The following is a 16,525-nucleotide window of genomic DNA, read 5'->3' as shown; positions in this document are numbered from 1 at the left end:
AGCGATCTGACTATTACTACTGGGCGGACCAGGGTTAGGTTGTACATTTCCTGACAGTAATAACAACAACAAAAAACAGGCATCTTTTCCTCTTAAATGACACACATACATTGTCATCTAATTTAGAAACACCGGAAAAGTCTGCGAGAGTGTGATTAGAGCTTAAGAAGCAGTCCTGAAGAACCATCATCGCAGGAAAATAAAAAAATGTGTAAGTGTTCCGGCCCAGCCCAGCCCAGTGGGGTGTGGCCAGGGTTGGGTTGTAACGGTGTTACGTAATCAGAATACAAAAATCAAGTAACTGTATTCAGCTCGCGTTGCATTTGAAAAACGAGTAATCTGATTACAGTTACTTATTGGAATTATTGGTGGAAAGATTTCCTCACAACATTTAATATTCATTACTAAAGGTACAGCCGAATCATCACAGCGCACAAAACCGCGCAGATGGACCAAAAAGGGGAGCGTTTGAAGAAAATGTGCGGGTCCGCTCAGGGAAACAATAACAACATAACATGGAGGAACAAAAGTCTGCATTTAAATCGTGTGTGTGGTTAAAACACATCAGCCACACCGCTCTTTAGCCTTTCTAATGATTCTGAAGGTAAACACAGTGAAAGGCGGTGCGTCTTGTTTTGCTCGATCTCAGTGCTGCATTTGATACTATCGACCATGACATCCTATTGCAAAGACTAGAGCACGCAAACCAAAGTTAGCCATGGAGTGCCACAGGGCTCAGTGCTCGGACCTATTTTGTTCACATTATATATGCTTCCATTAGGCAATATTATAAGGAATCATTCTGTAATCTTTCATTGTTATGCGGATGATACTCAACTATATTTATCAATCAAGCCTGATGAAATTAATCATCTAAATAAAATTCAAGACTGCCTTAAGGACTTAAAAACGTGGATGACCTTAAACTTTTTGATGTTAAACACGACCAAAACTTGTACTTCGAAGAATCTACGAAACAAATTATCTAAAGATATACTAACTATGGATGGCATTAATTTGGCCTCCAGTGAGACTGTAAGGAATCTTGGTGTTATATTTGATCAGGATTTATCCTTTAACGCCCACATAAAATCAATTTCAAGGACCGCCTACTTCCATCTACGTAACATTGCAAAAATCAGGCATATCTTGCCTCAAAGCGATGCAGAGAAACTAGTCCATGCATTTGTTACTTCTAGACTGGATTATTGTAACTCTTTATTATCAGGGAGTACCAAGAAGTCAGTCAAGAAGTCGCTTCAAGAAGTCAGTCAAGAAGTCGCTTCAGCTGATTCAAAATGCTGCGGCTCGTGTACTAACCAGAGTTAGGAAAAGGGACCACATTACTCCTGTTCTGGCTGCCTTACACTGGCTCCCTATAGAACACAGGATAGAATTTAAAATTCTTCTTCTCGCCTACAAAGCCCTTAATGGGCAGGCACCATCTTACCTTAAAGAACTCATTATACCCTACTGTCCTACTAGGGCATTGCATTCCAAGAATGCAGGGTTGTTGGTTGTTCCTAGAATCTCTAAAAGTACAATGGGAGCCAGAGCCTTTTCTTATCAAGCTCCACATTTGTGGAATCAGCTTCCAGTTTGTGTTCGGGCGGCAGACACCCTATCCGTTTTTAAGAGTGCGCTTAAGACCTTCCTTTTTGATAAAGCTTATAGTTAGGGCTGATTAGATTCAGCCCCTAGTTTTGCTGATATAGGCTTAGTTTGTCGGGGGACATCTTACTTCTTTCTTCTCTCTGTCTGTACCTGTGTACTCTCATGTTCCGATTAACCCAGCTTCCCCACATTTCTTTCTTTTTGGTGTCTATATACGCCGGGATCCGGAGTCATGGATGATCCTGCGATCCTGTGTCCTGGATCGCGAGCGCTGGATCTTGAGTCGTGGCTGTGGTCCTGGATCATCGGTCCTGGATGGATATCCTCGTGGATTCATCTTCCTATTATACACACATGCATTTCCAAACATTTGGACTACCTATGTTGCAAATGTATTATCTTTTCAATTTACACACGGCATCTATTGCACGTCTGTCCGTCCTGGGAGAGGGATCCCTCCTCTGTTGCTCTCCCTGAGGTTTCTCCCATTTTTCCCTTTAAACTGGGTTTTCTTCTGAAGTTTTTCCTTTTACGATGTGAGGGTCTAAGGACAGAGGGTGTCGTATTGTCATACATATATTCTGTACACACTGTGAAGACCACTGAGACAAATGTAACATTTGTGATATTGGGCTATATAAATAAACATTGATTGATTGATTGATTGATTGATTGATTGAAAGGCACGCTCCTCTTCTGAGAGGCTGAGTTAACCCTCCTGCTGCCTCCTGGTGCTGCAGAGATTTCATGAAGTGAAGGAGATGTTCCTTCTATAAAACAGCTGTGGGCAGCAGATACTGTGAGTGTCACAGACATGAATACATAGATCAAGGCAGACTGGATTGGCAAAGGACAAGTACAAATCTCAAGGCACACCTATTGTGCAAAATAGCCCTTATAACACGTGTTATCACTCATATCATGTAAAATATCTGTAAATGTGCATAATTATTTACTAATGCCAAATAAAATGTGACAAAGACAACTATATTACTCATGAAATATTTATTAACGAAATATTTCAGAAATTAATTTTAAACGTTATCAAATGAGGCTTCATCAAAGCAGCAACACACTCATTTAAACCAGACAGGTCACAACATTAAAAATGAGACAAAGAAAATTCAGCAGAGAGAACTGTCAATGCAAGGAAGCTGCATTGTCCATGGTCCTGAACTACAAATTATAAATGTAACATTTCAGCAGAGATGGGGTCGTTACTAAAAAAAAAGTAATATATTACATATTATTTAAAAAAAAAAAAGTAATATATTACACTACTTCGTTGCTCTCTACATAAAGTAACTCGTTACTTTACTAGTTACTTTACTCGCAGGGCCGGCCCGCCCCTCCCTGCAGGCAGATCACGCAGACTGATAACGTTTCAAATGTTCTCTTTAGTTCAGTTTCCATTGTCGCATAAGACTGATCCAGATCCTGAATGTTTTCCTATCTGACCATGGCTGTTCGGTGTCTCCTGCTATCTGTATATTTTGCGCAGTCTATCTCTGCTCACTCTGTTGCGTCGGCTTGTTCTCCTGCGTGTTGGCCATGAGTTGCACTGGAACCAGACACCGCAAAGACTTCAGCCGAGCACGTACAAACTGCACATGCGTGAGTGGCAATAACTCTCTTTACCAGCCAATAGAGTCTGGCTGCAGACCGCAGCAAGGAGGCGGATCCTATAGAGAGGCGAAGTCACGCCCATCTACATCCGGCCCATGGGACCCCGGAAGCGAAAAATTAACATTGAATTCAATGGAGAGAGAACACGTATCTTTTGATCCCGTTTGAATTGTGCCACGAACTACACATATGATGTTTGTCAATCTTAAACAATAAGTTCCATGTCAAAAAAGTCACATTTTGTCGTAAAACTGTTGAAATATAAGACTATGAAAAATACGCGACTACAAAGACTACAAATCCCATTCTGGCTCGCGTAAGTGATGTCACAGGCGATAATTCTCCAAGTGGTTGCGACTCGTAATTAAAGCGAAGAAGAAGAAGAAGATCTCATAACCGATTTATTCCCTCCAATAAATAAGAGATTGCTAAAAATAAATTCACTTTTACAAGATGCCTGTGTGCTTTGTACCAGGTTGTAATCACATAAGTGATCAAACCACTTGCTCGTTCTATCGCTTCCCATCTGATGAAAGGACCAGGAGTCGCCGGATCAGACATATCAGGTAATATACATGTTGTGCATGGAACACAGTCAAGTTAGCTACCTAGCTAGTAGCGACGAGTAGCGAGCACGTTAGTTAGCATTACATTACGTAGCCTTGTCATTTTTAGTAGCCTTACCATGAAGTTATTATTTTATTACATGAAGTAAGAGTAGATGGTAAGTATTTCGTGAAACATTTGAAGAGTAGCCTATACTGCGCCATCCACCGGGTGCTATGGAAGCAGTCAGGGAGAGTCGAAGGCAGGCAGGGAGCTTTGCATGACAGATTCTTCTGCTCGTGTTTCATTGTGATGACAGTAAGGGTGAGTCAATCTGTTTGTTGGAAAGACAGTAGTTGAGTGATTACTGAGAGAAAATTATTAGAAGAGATAATTATTCAAAGTGTTACTGTTGTGTTACTTTAAAGTGTTGTTACTGACCTTTTTCTCTTTTATTTCCTTTCCCTCACCTGTAACTGCTGAGACCCTGAGGAACATGCACACTGACCTGCTCTGGCAACCTGATTTCCACTGTACGTAATAGTATTTGGTTATGGTATATTATTTATATACATCAAAGGCACAATGCACCCCCCAGAGACACACATGTATTGAGTGTGATATTTTGCATAGGTCAAGTGAAATCATCTTTACATACTAGAAAACTGTAGGAGCGGCAACTTGTTTTGAAATTGAATTTTTAATATCCGAAAATGAAGTTGATCTGTTTTCTTTATTCTTCTCTCTTCCCAGCTCCATCCATCACCGTGCTCTGTTCCTGCAGGTCCTGCTTGCTAATCATTATGCTCATGTTTTCACACAATTACAAATAAAGTCAATGTATTGTATGACATGAAGTTGTGCTTCATTCGGAGTCAATAATACATTCATTCTGCCTTCATCCATTCTGCCTTCAACTGCACAATGACTGTGGACTGCACCGACATCCATGTAGCTGCCCCCAGTAAGATGAACCAAGCAAAGAGGGTCGCCATCATGCCCAAGGACATCCAGCTGCATCCGCGGAGAGAGGGCTTAGACTGACCTGAGACCAGCACACCCAAACACAACGGCTCTTTTAAGAGCCACCTACAGTTTCAAAGAGTTGCAATCCTACGTTATTATAATTATTAAACTGGTTCATGTGTCACTTAGTTTACTGAACCGTGATGAAAGAAACGAGTGAGGTAGTGGTTTACTGAAGTTACAAAGACATTAATATATGAGTGACAGGTCAGTGTAAACACAAGCTTCTGTCAATTATGGATCACTCAAACTATTTATATAAAAATATGTAATAAAGTTCTAAAACAAGTATTCGGTATATTCCTTGATAGCTTTTGGAGAAGGTTGTTTTTAAGTTTACTAAAATCTATCGTTTAAACTGTTTCACTTTATAAAAAGGAACAGGTGAGTAGAGCATCATTGAGTTTCTTATTCTGTCAGTAAATTATCCAGATGAAATGTTTATCATTATTTTATTCAACCCTAAACAAATTGATTGTACCTTTTTAATAATGACCTTACATGGTCGGCAAAGTTAAATTAACTTCAGAAAATCAAATCTGTTCTGAGAAAAAACTAATAAATGTTTAAAGATAGGAACTTGCCATCCCACTGAAAAACAGTCCGTAGAGATTTAAAGGCGTAGTTGTAGTTCAGTCCAACGTTTCATTTGGATTCATTTCTCCAACAGTCAACTATTTTCATAAAGAATATATATATTTTTCAAAGTCAACTTTATTGTCAATCTTACTCAGTTTGTGTTTATAGACAGAGATCAAAAATACTTTTAAATCAAATAAAATTATACAAATATATATATATATATCCTATATACACCATCATGTATAATGATGGTGGACACTTCACCTCCAGCAGGGCAGATGGCTGCACAAGTCCATCGGGGGATGCTCCCAAAACACCGACTCACTCACAAAGAGACCAGACTCGAACACTGTCTCCTGAGAGGCCTGCACAAAAGCCTTCACCCCTTCGGCCTCGTTTAAAACCCCCCAGTTGACAGCCATGACTCCGTCCAAGTTGTACCTCCCGAGCACCCTCTTCATGAGGGACGCGCATGGAGTGGATGAAAGTCCCGACCGCAGCACAGAACCAAACTTGCTGGCTGTCAACCTGCCCCGCCTGTGTAACTGCCACTTTGTCCGCTGTCCTCCGGTGGCTGTCTGGATGGCAGCTTGCTGGTCTCTGCTCAGTCGCATTGAGGCAAGAATTGCCTGAAGCCCCCGACCCCCTTCACCAGCTCCGGCACGGTGACAATGGCCTGATGTTGAGGCCGCGGCTCTGGCTCAGGTGACAAAAGTCATGCCATGCCACACTGTGCGCCCCTCAGTGCAGACCTGAACCAGTCTACATCCTGAGTGGCGATGTCTCTGGCCAGTGGGTTGTATGTCTCCTCTCACTGTTGGTAAAGTTGAGACACTGGCTGGACTACTTTGGAAGTGCCAGGCTTCCTCCACTGGCACTCAACATCTGTGGAGCTGATCTGCCACATGGCACATATTGTCAATGCTGCAGCGTGGCTGCATTTGTACATCCCCCGTGCACAATCACAGACAGCGCTCTGCATCGCGCCATCGCCTCCCATGCAGATCTGTACAAATAAAGAAAGTACCATGTTTGTTAGCATGCTATAATAGATTGAATGAGCAATAATACAAGGATGGTCCGGATCTGGGGGTGGGAGGGGTTATTTTTCCATAGTTTTGTCTGATTGTTGTTATTGTTTGTTTTTTCTGTATTTTTTGTAATGTGTGTTGTACTGGTTGTGATTGTACATTGTATTTTTCTAAATGTGTATGAATACATTTTTGAAAAACATTTGATCAACAATAAAAAAGGATTTGGTCAGGATCTAGACTCAGTGTGTAGTTTATTAATTAATCAATGCTCTCTACATTAGGAAAACACATACCAGTGTACCCGAGGGAGTCACGCACAGCTGTGCCTGGATAACCAAACAAATTGACAAGATAACCAAAACCCTTGAATCTACACACAGCAAATAAACTCAAATGACACAACGAGATGTAAAAGGAGATCACACATACAGTATAGTCGATATAAAACTGGCCGTTTCAATCTGAAGAGCAACTAAAACAAAACACGGGAGTATACCTTGTTCTTGTGAACACTAATGTTATCCACAGCACACACAGACCACGAAGTTCTAAAGGAGAACACTAGTTACTGAAACAAAACACGTTAGTGTACCTTGTTAGCTAATGTTAGCTAGCTGACATTAACGTTACACATTGCACTCATATTACTCACCAACATCTTGTAAAGCCGGTCCCGCTGCTCTTACAGAACCGAATAACTCCCCTTTCGTGTATGTACAGCTCTCAACGTGTCCAGACTTGTAGTCACCTCGTTTTATACTTTTATTCTCATTCTGAAAGAAACAGGTGACATTTGCTAACGTGACGGCCATCTTTGTGATGGTGACGCGTATTGTGCGAGACCAAGAGACCTGTAGTTCACTCAGCGGTTTCACACAAAAAAAATGTGTAACTTCACAGTTTTACGACACATTTAAATTTTTTTGACTTGCAAAATATTCTTTTAAATTGACAAACATCATATGTGTCATTCGTGGCACAATTCAAACGGGATCAAAAGATAACCTTTCTCTCTCCATTGACTTCAATGTATAATTTTACGCTTCCGGGGTCCCATGGAGGCTCCCGGAAAGGGAGGGACTTCGCCTCTCTATATGACTTGATCGCTTTAAACTCCGCCCACTGAGCTCTGATTGGTCAGCAGGCAGTGCTTTCACTGAGTTGAGCTCTTAGCCTGCAACCTAACCTGCTCCGGGGCAGTTTAGCCGTTCAGCATAAGTTACCATGGAGATCTAGCCGCTAAGAAGAGAACCAGCTTCGTAGGACCGGAAAGCCGGAGTTTTCCCTGAAGTTAGCCGCGAAGAGAACTTCCTGCTTCGTAGTACAGGCCTCAGGACTGACTGAAGACATGTGGAACAGAGGACAGGCATGGTTCCATGTACAGGAAACTGGAACTTTGAACAGGTGTTTTCATCTTTTCTGCCTGAAGATTCACAAGTTCTTGATCAGGTGTTTGATGTGGGCTGGCATGATCCTTTCTGCAGCGATAAATAAAGAAAACAAAGATTTTTTTTTTAATAATGGTAATGATGGTAACAACAATAATATTAGTATAATTATGTATATAGCACTTACACAATTGCAAAGTGATTCTCACAACAAAAATAAAGAACAAAACAATATCAACAATAAAAAAACAAATTATTACAGGAATGTTGAGACAAATAAATGTTTTTTCAGTCTTTACAATGCGGAAATAACCTTCCAAAGGCTAAATTCAAACTCAACACCATAAATAACTGGGTACCAAAGTGCTTTACCTGATAGAACACGCTCCACACGGAGCAGCAACCATCCGGCTCGGCCTTTTGCTGCATATCATCTCCTCCCTCTATCTCTCTGGTGTTAGGTTCCAGTAGATCTCTACTATCCAATAAAACAGAAATTCCCCAAAAAAATCATATTAAAAAAGTTAAAAACAATGACTGGCTGTTGGCATTGAAATGGATTAGAATCTCACCTTTTTCCTGGATGTCAGGAAGGCCATGGAGTCGTTCCCTTCAAGTCCGCAACCAGTCATAGGAGTTCAAATGCTGAATGCCTGAATGATGACAAGAGCGAGAGACATACATTTTACAATTATATTTTTAATTCATACCAGAGCAGTGTGTACAGGCCCTGTACGACATGCAGAGAACAGATCAAATCCCCTGACAGACTCACACACTTGATGTCCTCATCTGATAATGTTTCATTTTTTAGCAGCAAAGTAACATGTATATGTCAGACCCAACTCATTTACAGTATGTTTTGCATCTCCTCAACAATGGTCTGTATAGTTGAGTAGAAAAAAACTGTCCCTACAATTTCAGGTAGATTAACACACATTTGTAAGAAAAGTTTACAATGAAGCACAAAATCCCTCTTTGTATTAAGCGAGCTGCCACAGAAAGTGCAGCTTAACATGCTAACCTTTGGTGAGCTACAGTAAAGCTAACTTCATGCTCAACACAAAACCTTTAACGTGCATTACATTGACGATTTTAAACACAACTTAACTTTCTCTACTTGTAAGATAACGTTTAGTTAACTTACCCTTAAATAACTACATCACGTTTTTCAGTGGAAACACAAACTGAAGAAAACGTTAGCTGCTAACTGTTGTTAGCTAAGACAGCTAGCTCTTAAGGGAAGTAACAGCCTCATGGCAAACGTAAGGTTGAGTTAACGTAACGTTGTAAGAAAGCAAAACGAACCTTCGAGAAAGCGTTTACTCTCTCTCCTTAGCGGGCATTGTTGATTGTTCGAAACACGATCTCTTGATGTGCTGCCCACACATCGTCGGTTTCATCGACCCCGGGTTACCTGGTCTAGCAAACGTCCGCCTCGTACGACGCACTTGTTTTGTCCATATACGCAACATTTGATCATTTTTTGGCCACAAAAACATCCCATAACCAGATGTTGAGACGGCCCCACATCCCCATACAACATATCGCTTGCCAATTATTCTTGGCGTCTTATTGCTGTGGATCCTTTGTCGTAATATTTGGCCCTTCAATGCATTCAAACGGGACTGAGCTCAGCTGTGTTCCACTCATGACGTCACCGCCGGAAATGGCCGAAGTTGATGTTTCCGGCGCAACGAACGATTGTTACTAACTGACAACTTTTGTATGCTGTTATAATCGTGATTTATTAAAAATAGATCAATAATAAAAAAATCATATGGCATATTCCACAATACAAATGCAACCTCTATCATATACTAAGCCCACTAACAGGTGCTAAAAGCATTTCGTAAGCTCTTTAAGTTGCTATTGGATAAAAAAAGTTAGGAAACGCCCCTATAGGAAATCCGCCTCCTTGCTGCGGTCTGCAGCCAGACCCATCTCTTACCAGCAGGCGGCGGTAGTGTGTATTCGTCATTCAAAACAGGCAACAACCGGAAGACAGAGAAGAAGAACAGACTGATATAAACAAACAACAAATAGCGTGTGCGGTAGCTCCACCTGCATGTGTTCTTTGCAGGTGCTTGTTGAGGTTTGACGTGGTGTTTACAGCAGTGGATAACAGCTTCTGGCCTGGACACAGTTTGCACCTCACCGTCACATTCCTGTCTATTCTTCGGATGAACTCAAAATAATGGGCATACCTCCACCCCTCGAGAGTTATCGCTGACTCAGCCATGTTTATGCAGCACTGCACGTGGAGATGTGGACTCGCAAGTCTCGCAGATTACGTACATATAAACCTACAAAGTACTGATATAGTAAATTCAAAAAAAATTATTTTTGTGTAGTTGTATATTGCAATAATAACGTATGGTTGTCACAAAATCCCACGGCACACCCGGACTTGCCTCACGGCACACCAGTGTGCCGCGGCACACCGTTTGGGAACCACTGCTCTAGGCGTCAACTGGCGGCTAAAAAAGGCGAGCGGCTGCCAAGCGCCCTCCACCCACTGCTCGTGCACTGCGCCGACGGAGCGACCGGGCTGTGAGCGTGTGAGGAAAAGCCGCAACAGCCTCCACCTTCGCTGGCAGAGGTGTCGCACCGCCCTTGGTGACGTGGTGCCCCAGGAAATCGATGTCCGACACCCCGAACTGGCACTTTGCAGGATTGATGATTAATCCATGTTCGTTGAGCCGTGTGAAAAGGGCTCGGAGGTGGGACAGGTGCTTCTGCACTGAAGCGCTGGCGACGAGTATGTCGTCGAGGTAGACAAACACAAACGGCAGGTCCCGCAGCACCGAATCCATCAGGCGCTGGAACGTCTGAGCGGCATTCTTGAGTCCAAAAGGCATCCGCAGGAACTCAAAAAGTCCAAAAGGCGTTATCACTGCTGTCTTGGGAATGTCCAGGGGGTGCATGGGCACCTGGTGGTATCCACGCACCAGGTCCACCTTGGAAAACACCCCCGTACCGGCCAGATGCGCCGAAAAGTCCTGAATGTGCGGCACCGGATAGCGGTCAGGCGTAGTGGCGTCGTTGAGTCGGCGGTAATCCCCGCACGGGCGGAACCCGCCGTTCGGTTTAGGAACGACGTGCAGGGGGGAAGCCCAAAGACTGTCGGAGCGGCGGACAATGCCCAGGCGCTCCATGGTTGTGAACTCCGCCCTCGCTACAGCCAGCTTAGAAGGGTTCAACCGCCGGGCCCTGGCGTAGACAGGAGGCCCCCCGGTAGTGACGTGGTATTCCACGCCATGCTTAGTGGTAAGCGCAGAGAAGGTGGGTAGCGACAGGTCTGGAAACTCGGCCAACAGTCTGAGAAACGTGTCTGCCCCTGACAGCGAGCCTGACAGCCCGTCGTACGCTGCGCTGCCAAGTGTGCACACGAGGGAAGAAAACGTTAAGGCATCAACCAAACGCCTATTCTTAACGTCCACTAAGAGTCCATGAGCACACAAAAAATCTGCTCCGAGGAGGGGAAAAGAAATGTCCGCTGTCACGAAATCCCAGCTGAAACGCTGTCCTCCGATGCACAGACACATAGGCCTCACGCCGTACGTGCAAATGGGACCGCCGTTAGCCGTCGTCAATCGCGGTCCGTGCCCCCCACGGGCGACGTCTTCACTCGACGCTGGAACTACGCTCCGTTGAGCGCCCGTGTCACACAGAATAAGGCTCCCCGAAACGCTGTCGCTGACGAAGAGGAGCCTGCACGTGCCGCCGACACTCAGAGCCACTACTGAGCGCCGGCCCCTCCGTTTCCCGGGGGTTTGTAGCTGCACGGAGCGATGCATCTCTTCGCCCTTGTCCCGAAACGTGCGTGGTAAACGCACTCTCCGGCGTCTCCACGCCGGCTCGCCACAGCCGTGTCCGGCCTCCGCCACGCTTTCTTGACCGCAGGTGGGCCGCTGAGCGTCGCGGCTAACGTCTCTGCACCGGGCTGTTGTGTAGCCAGGAAAAAACTATCCGCTTCCTCAGCCAAAGCACGGGGCTCCGTGACAGGCGTGTTGGCCAGCGCCGTCTACTCTGTACCCGGGGAGGCAAGTGACGCAGGAAAATCTCCGTGAATAAAATCCGGGGATCTTCCCCCCCTAGCAGATTTAGCATTTTCTCCATTAGCTGGGATGGCTTGCTGTCTCCTAGGCCTTGAATGTCAAGTATCTGGCGGGCCCTCTTCTTAGCAGATAAGCTAAATGTCTTAACCTGTTAAACCCCGAGCCTGTTTTTCAGGTTTCAGGCTCGAAAATGACATTCCCAGAACAAATGACTGTAACTTCACTTCTAAAAGGTTTATATGAATAATTTTTGTTATCAAAGCAAGGTTACATCTGTGAGTTGGATGTAGAAGTGTCAGAATCAATATAGATGTTTCTGTGTCAGAGTAAATTCAGATGGAACATAGCAAAAAAATGTAAATTCCTGTCTCCGCCTAAAGAAAACCCATTACTTATAGTGAAGACCAACCTTGAATGATGGGTTAGTAGCCTAAAAGCTTTAGGAATCCAAATTATAACATATAATAAGTACCCTGTATCAAGATTGAGGCAAAACAAGTGACATTTGACCTTTTTAGAGAGATTTATGAAAATAAAGTCCAGGCGGAATAAGCTTTGGGCACATTTGGTTCCATCAGTGCCATTTGACCTTTTTCAGATACCAGACTATAAAAATCATTGTATTACATTGAATAATCACTATAGGTATTCATTCCATTCAAACAAATTTTTTTAAAAATATTTAAATAAAAAAAAATATTCTTAAAAGAATATTAAAAATATTTGTGTGAGTGTGTATAAAAAAAACCAGGGTCCCCGTCGGCGGGGACCTTCGGGCTTAAGGAAAAGGGCCTTAATCGCCTCATATTTGCCATGATGTGGGGGCGCTGCGATGAATCCCACCAACCTGGACGACGCAGAGCTGCCCAGCGCTGCTACCACATGGTAGTATTTCAGGTCCCCGTCACGGACCTGTCGGCAGGCGAAGTGCGCCTCCACATGTGCGAACCATGCCTCCGCGGTGTGCTCCCAGAATTCCGGCAGCTTTACGAACACATCGTGTTCAGCCATGCTCGTTAATTTCCCGGAAACCTTCTCGGAAAAGTCAAGGTCACCAGTGTAGTGCCAGTAAAAGGGAGTCGGAGGCGGTGTATTAAGAACAGAGTTCCAATCTTTATTAGCCATTAATAACAGAGAGGTTATCACATGAACTACTCTGCTTGACAAGCTAGCAGGAATGGAAACTAACGCTACAGGTGTTCCCACTAAAGGGTCCGTGTGGCAACACAATACGAGAGGTGAATTATGTCCAATAACGTGTCACCACAATATACAGGAATTATTTTACTCAGGACGGGAGTTTGACCGAATCAAAAAGTACACAGTAAAAGTAGTTGATTGTACTTGTGCTAGTAGTCCAAGTAGTACTTAGTACTGACTGAGTCCAACAGTATCAGTGTAATGTAGTACCTTTTACAAAAAATAATTGTATCCCTCATCAAATATAGCAGAATACATTAATTATTGTACTCAGGACGGAGTATTACTCAAAAAGTATACAGTAAAAGTACCTCATTGTATTTGTCAAACTAGGACTGAGGCAAACAGTGTCAGTTTTACTATTGTAAGTGCCGCTTCTCGGCGTTCACTGTAAAAGCCCGATTAATTGCGCACTCAAAAATGAAGAGCCGCTGATTTGACCAAGCAAACGCGAGAGACGCCTGAGTTGACCGCAGTACCGGAACGGACGACATCTTAATACATTGAACAAAAATATAAATGCAACACTTTTGTTTTTGCTCCCATTTTTCATGAGATGAACTCAAAGATCTAAAACATTTTCTTTATACACAAAATAACCATTTCTCTCAAATATTGTTCACAAATCTGAAACAATCTGTGATAGTGAGCACTTCTCCTTTGCCGAGATAATCCATCCCACCTCACAGGTGTGGCATATCAAGATGCTGATTAGACAGCATGAGTATTGCACAGGTGTGCCTTAGGCTGGCCACAATAAAAGGCCATTCTAAAATGTTCAGTTTCATCACACAGCACAATGCCACAGATGTCTCAAGTTTTGAGGGAGCGTGCAATTGGCATGCTGACAGCAGGAATGTCCACCAGAGCTGTTGCCCGTGAATTGAATGTTCATTTCTCTACCATAAGCCGTCTCCAAAGGCGTTCCAGAGAATTTGGCAGTACATCCAACCGGCCTCACAACCGCAGACCACGTGTAACCACACCAGCCCATGACCTCCACATCCAGCATGTTCACCTTCAAGATCGTCTGAGACCAGCCACTCAGACAGCTGCTGCAACAATCGGTTTGCATAACCAAAGAATTTCTGCACAAACTGTCAGAAACCGTCTCAGGGAAGCTCATCTGCATGCTCGTCGTCCTCATCGGGGTCTCGACCCGTCGTCGTAACCGACTTGAGTGGGCAAATGCTCACATTCGATGGCGTCTGGCACGTTGGAGAGGTGTTCTCTTCACGGATGAATCCCGGTTTTCACTGTTCAGGGCAGATGGCAGACAGCGTGTGTGGCGTCGTGTGGGTGAGCGGTTTTCTGATGTCAATGTTGTGAATCGAGTGGCCCATGGTGGTGGTGGGGTTATGGTATGGGCAGGCGTATGCAGTGGTGTAGTCTACGTGATACGCGGGTATACGCCGTATACCCACTAGAAAGGTGGGGTGTCTGACTTATGGTATTGAAATTGAGCAACTATTAGTCGAACCGCATAATCCTGCTTTATCCGACCATTTCTTAGTAACTTTTGAAGTACTGTTACTAGACTACAAAGCATTAGTCAAAAGCTCTTGCAGCAGAAACCTATCTGTTAGTGCTATAGCCACATTTAAGGAAGAGATTCAACCAATACTTAACTCGATAGCATGTCTGCATGTAGGGGAGGAAACTTATACAAAATGTACACCACCCCAAATTGATCATGTTGTTGATAGTGCTATAGATGCGCTGCGAATAAAATTAGATTCTGTTGCTCCTTTGAAAAAGAAGAAAATAAAACAACATAGATTAGCTCCATGGCATAATGCCGAAACCCGCAAAATAAAGCAAAAGTCTAGACAACTTGAAAGGATATGGCGTTCCACTAAACTTGAAGAATCTCGTTTAATTTGGCATATTACTCTCAATGAATATAAGAAAGCACTGCGTAAAGCGAGAGCAGCCTACTACTCTTCATTAATAGATGAGAATAAGAATAATGCAAGATTTCTTTTCAGCACTGTAGCCAGGCTGACAGAGAGTCACAGCTCGATTGAGCCTTCTATTCCCTTAGCACTCAGTAGTAATGATTTTATGTGCTTTTTTAACGATAAAATTGTTACTCTTAGAAACAAAATTAATGACCTCTTGCCTTCGACCAGTATAGTGTTATCAACAGCTCCCGGAATCGTAAGTTCTAATATTACACTAGATAGTAAACTAGAATGCTTTTCAGCCATTAACCTTGAACAATTACATTCAATGATTCTCTCTTCTAAACCATCAACGTGTATGTTAGACCCAATTCCAACTAAGCTGTTGAAGGAAGTTTTTCCATTAATTAGCACTTCTTTATTAAATATTATGAATATGTCTTTATTATCAGGCTATGTTCCACAATCATTCAAAGTAGCAGTGATAAAACCGCTTCTTAAAAAGCACAACCTCGATCCAGAGGTTTTAGCCAACTATAGACCTATTTCTAATCTTCCGTTCCTCTCAAAAATTCTTGAGAAAGCGGTCGCAAAACAGTTGTGTGATTACTTAAAAAACAATGATTTATTTGAAGATTTTCAGTCTGGCTTTAGAACACATCATAGCACAGAGACAGCTCTGGTTAAAGTCACAAATGATATTCTAATAGCCTCAGACAAGGGACTTGTCTCTATTCTTGTTTTGCTCGATCTTAGTGCTGCATTTGATACTATCGACCATGATATCCTATTGCAAAGACTAGAGCACTTAGTTGGCATACAGGGAACTGCTTTAGGCTGGTTTAGGTCCTATCTATCTGAACGCTCTCAGTTTGTACGTGTTAACGATGAATCTTCCACGCAAACCAAAGTTAGCCATGGAGTGCCACAGGGCTCAGTGCTCGGACCTATTTTGTTCACATTATATATGCTTCCGTTAGGCAATATTATAAGGAATCATTCTGTAAACTTTCATTGTTATGCGGATGATACTCAACTATATTTATCAATCAAGCCTGATGAAATTAATCATCTAAATAAAATGCAAGACTGCCTTAAGGACTTAAAAACGTGGATGACCTTAAACTTTTTGATGTTAAACACGACCAAAACTGAAGTTATTGTACTTGGCCCGAAGAATCTACGAAACAAATTATCTAAAGACATACTAACTATGGATGGCATTAATTTGGCCTCCAGTGAGACTGTAAGGAATCTTGGTGCTATATTTGATCAGGATTTATCCTTTAACGCCCACATAAAATCAATTTCAAGGACCGCCTACTTCCATCTACGTAACATTGCAAAAATCAGGCATATCTTGCCTCAAAACGATGCAGAGAAACTAGTCCATGCATTTGTTACTTCTAGGCTGGATTATTGTAACTCTTTATTATCAGGGAGTACCAAGAAGTCAGTCAAGTCGCTTCAGCTGATTCAAAATGCTGCGGCTCGTGTACTAACCAGAGTTAGGAAAAGGGACCACATTACTCCTGTTCTGGCTG

Source organism: Pseudochaenichthys georgianus, chromosome 23 (genome assembly GCF_902827115.2).
Source record: "Pseudochaenichthys georgianus chromosome 23, fPseGeo1.2, whole genome shotgun sequence".
Lineage (NCBI taxonomy): Eukaryota > Metazoa > Chordata > Actinopteri > Perciformes > Channichthyidae > Pseudochaenichthys > Pseudochaenichthys georgianus.
This window is presented reverse-complemented; position numbering follows the sequence as displayed.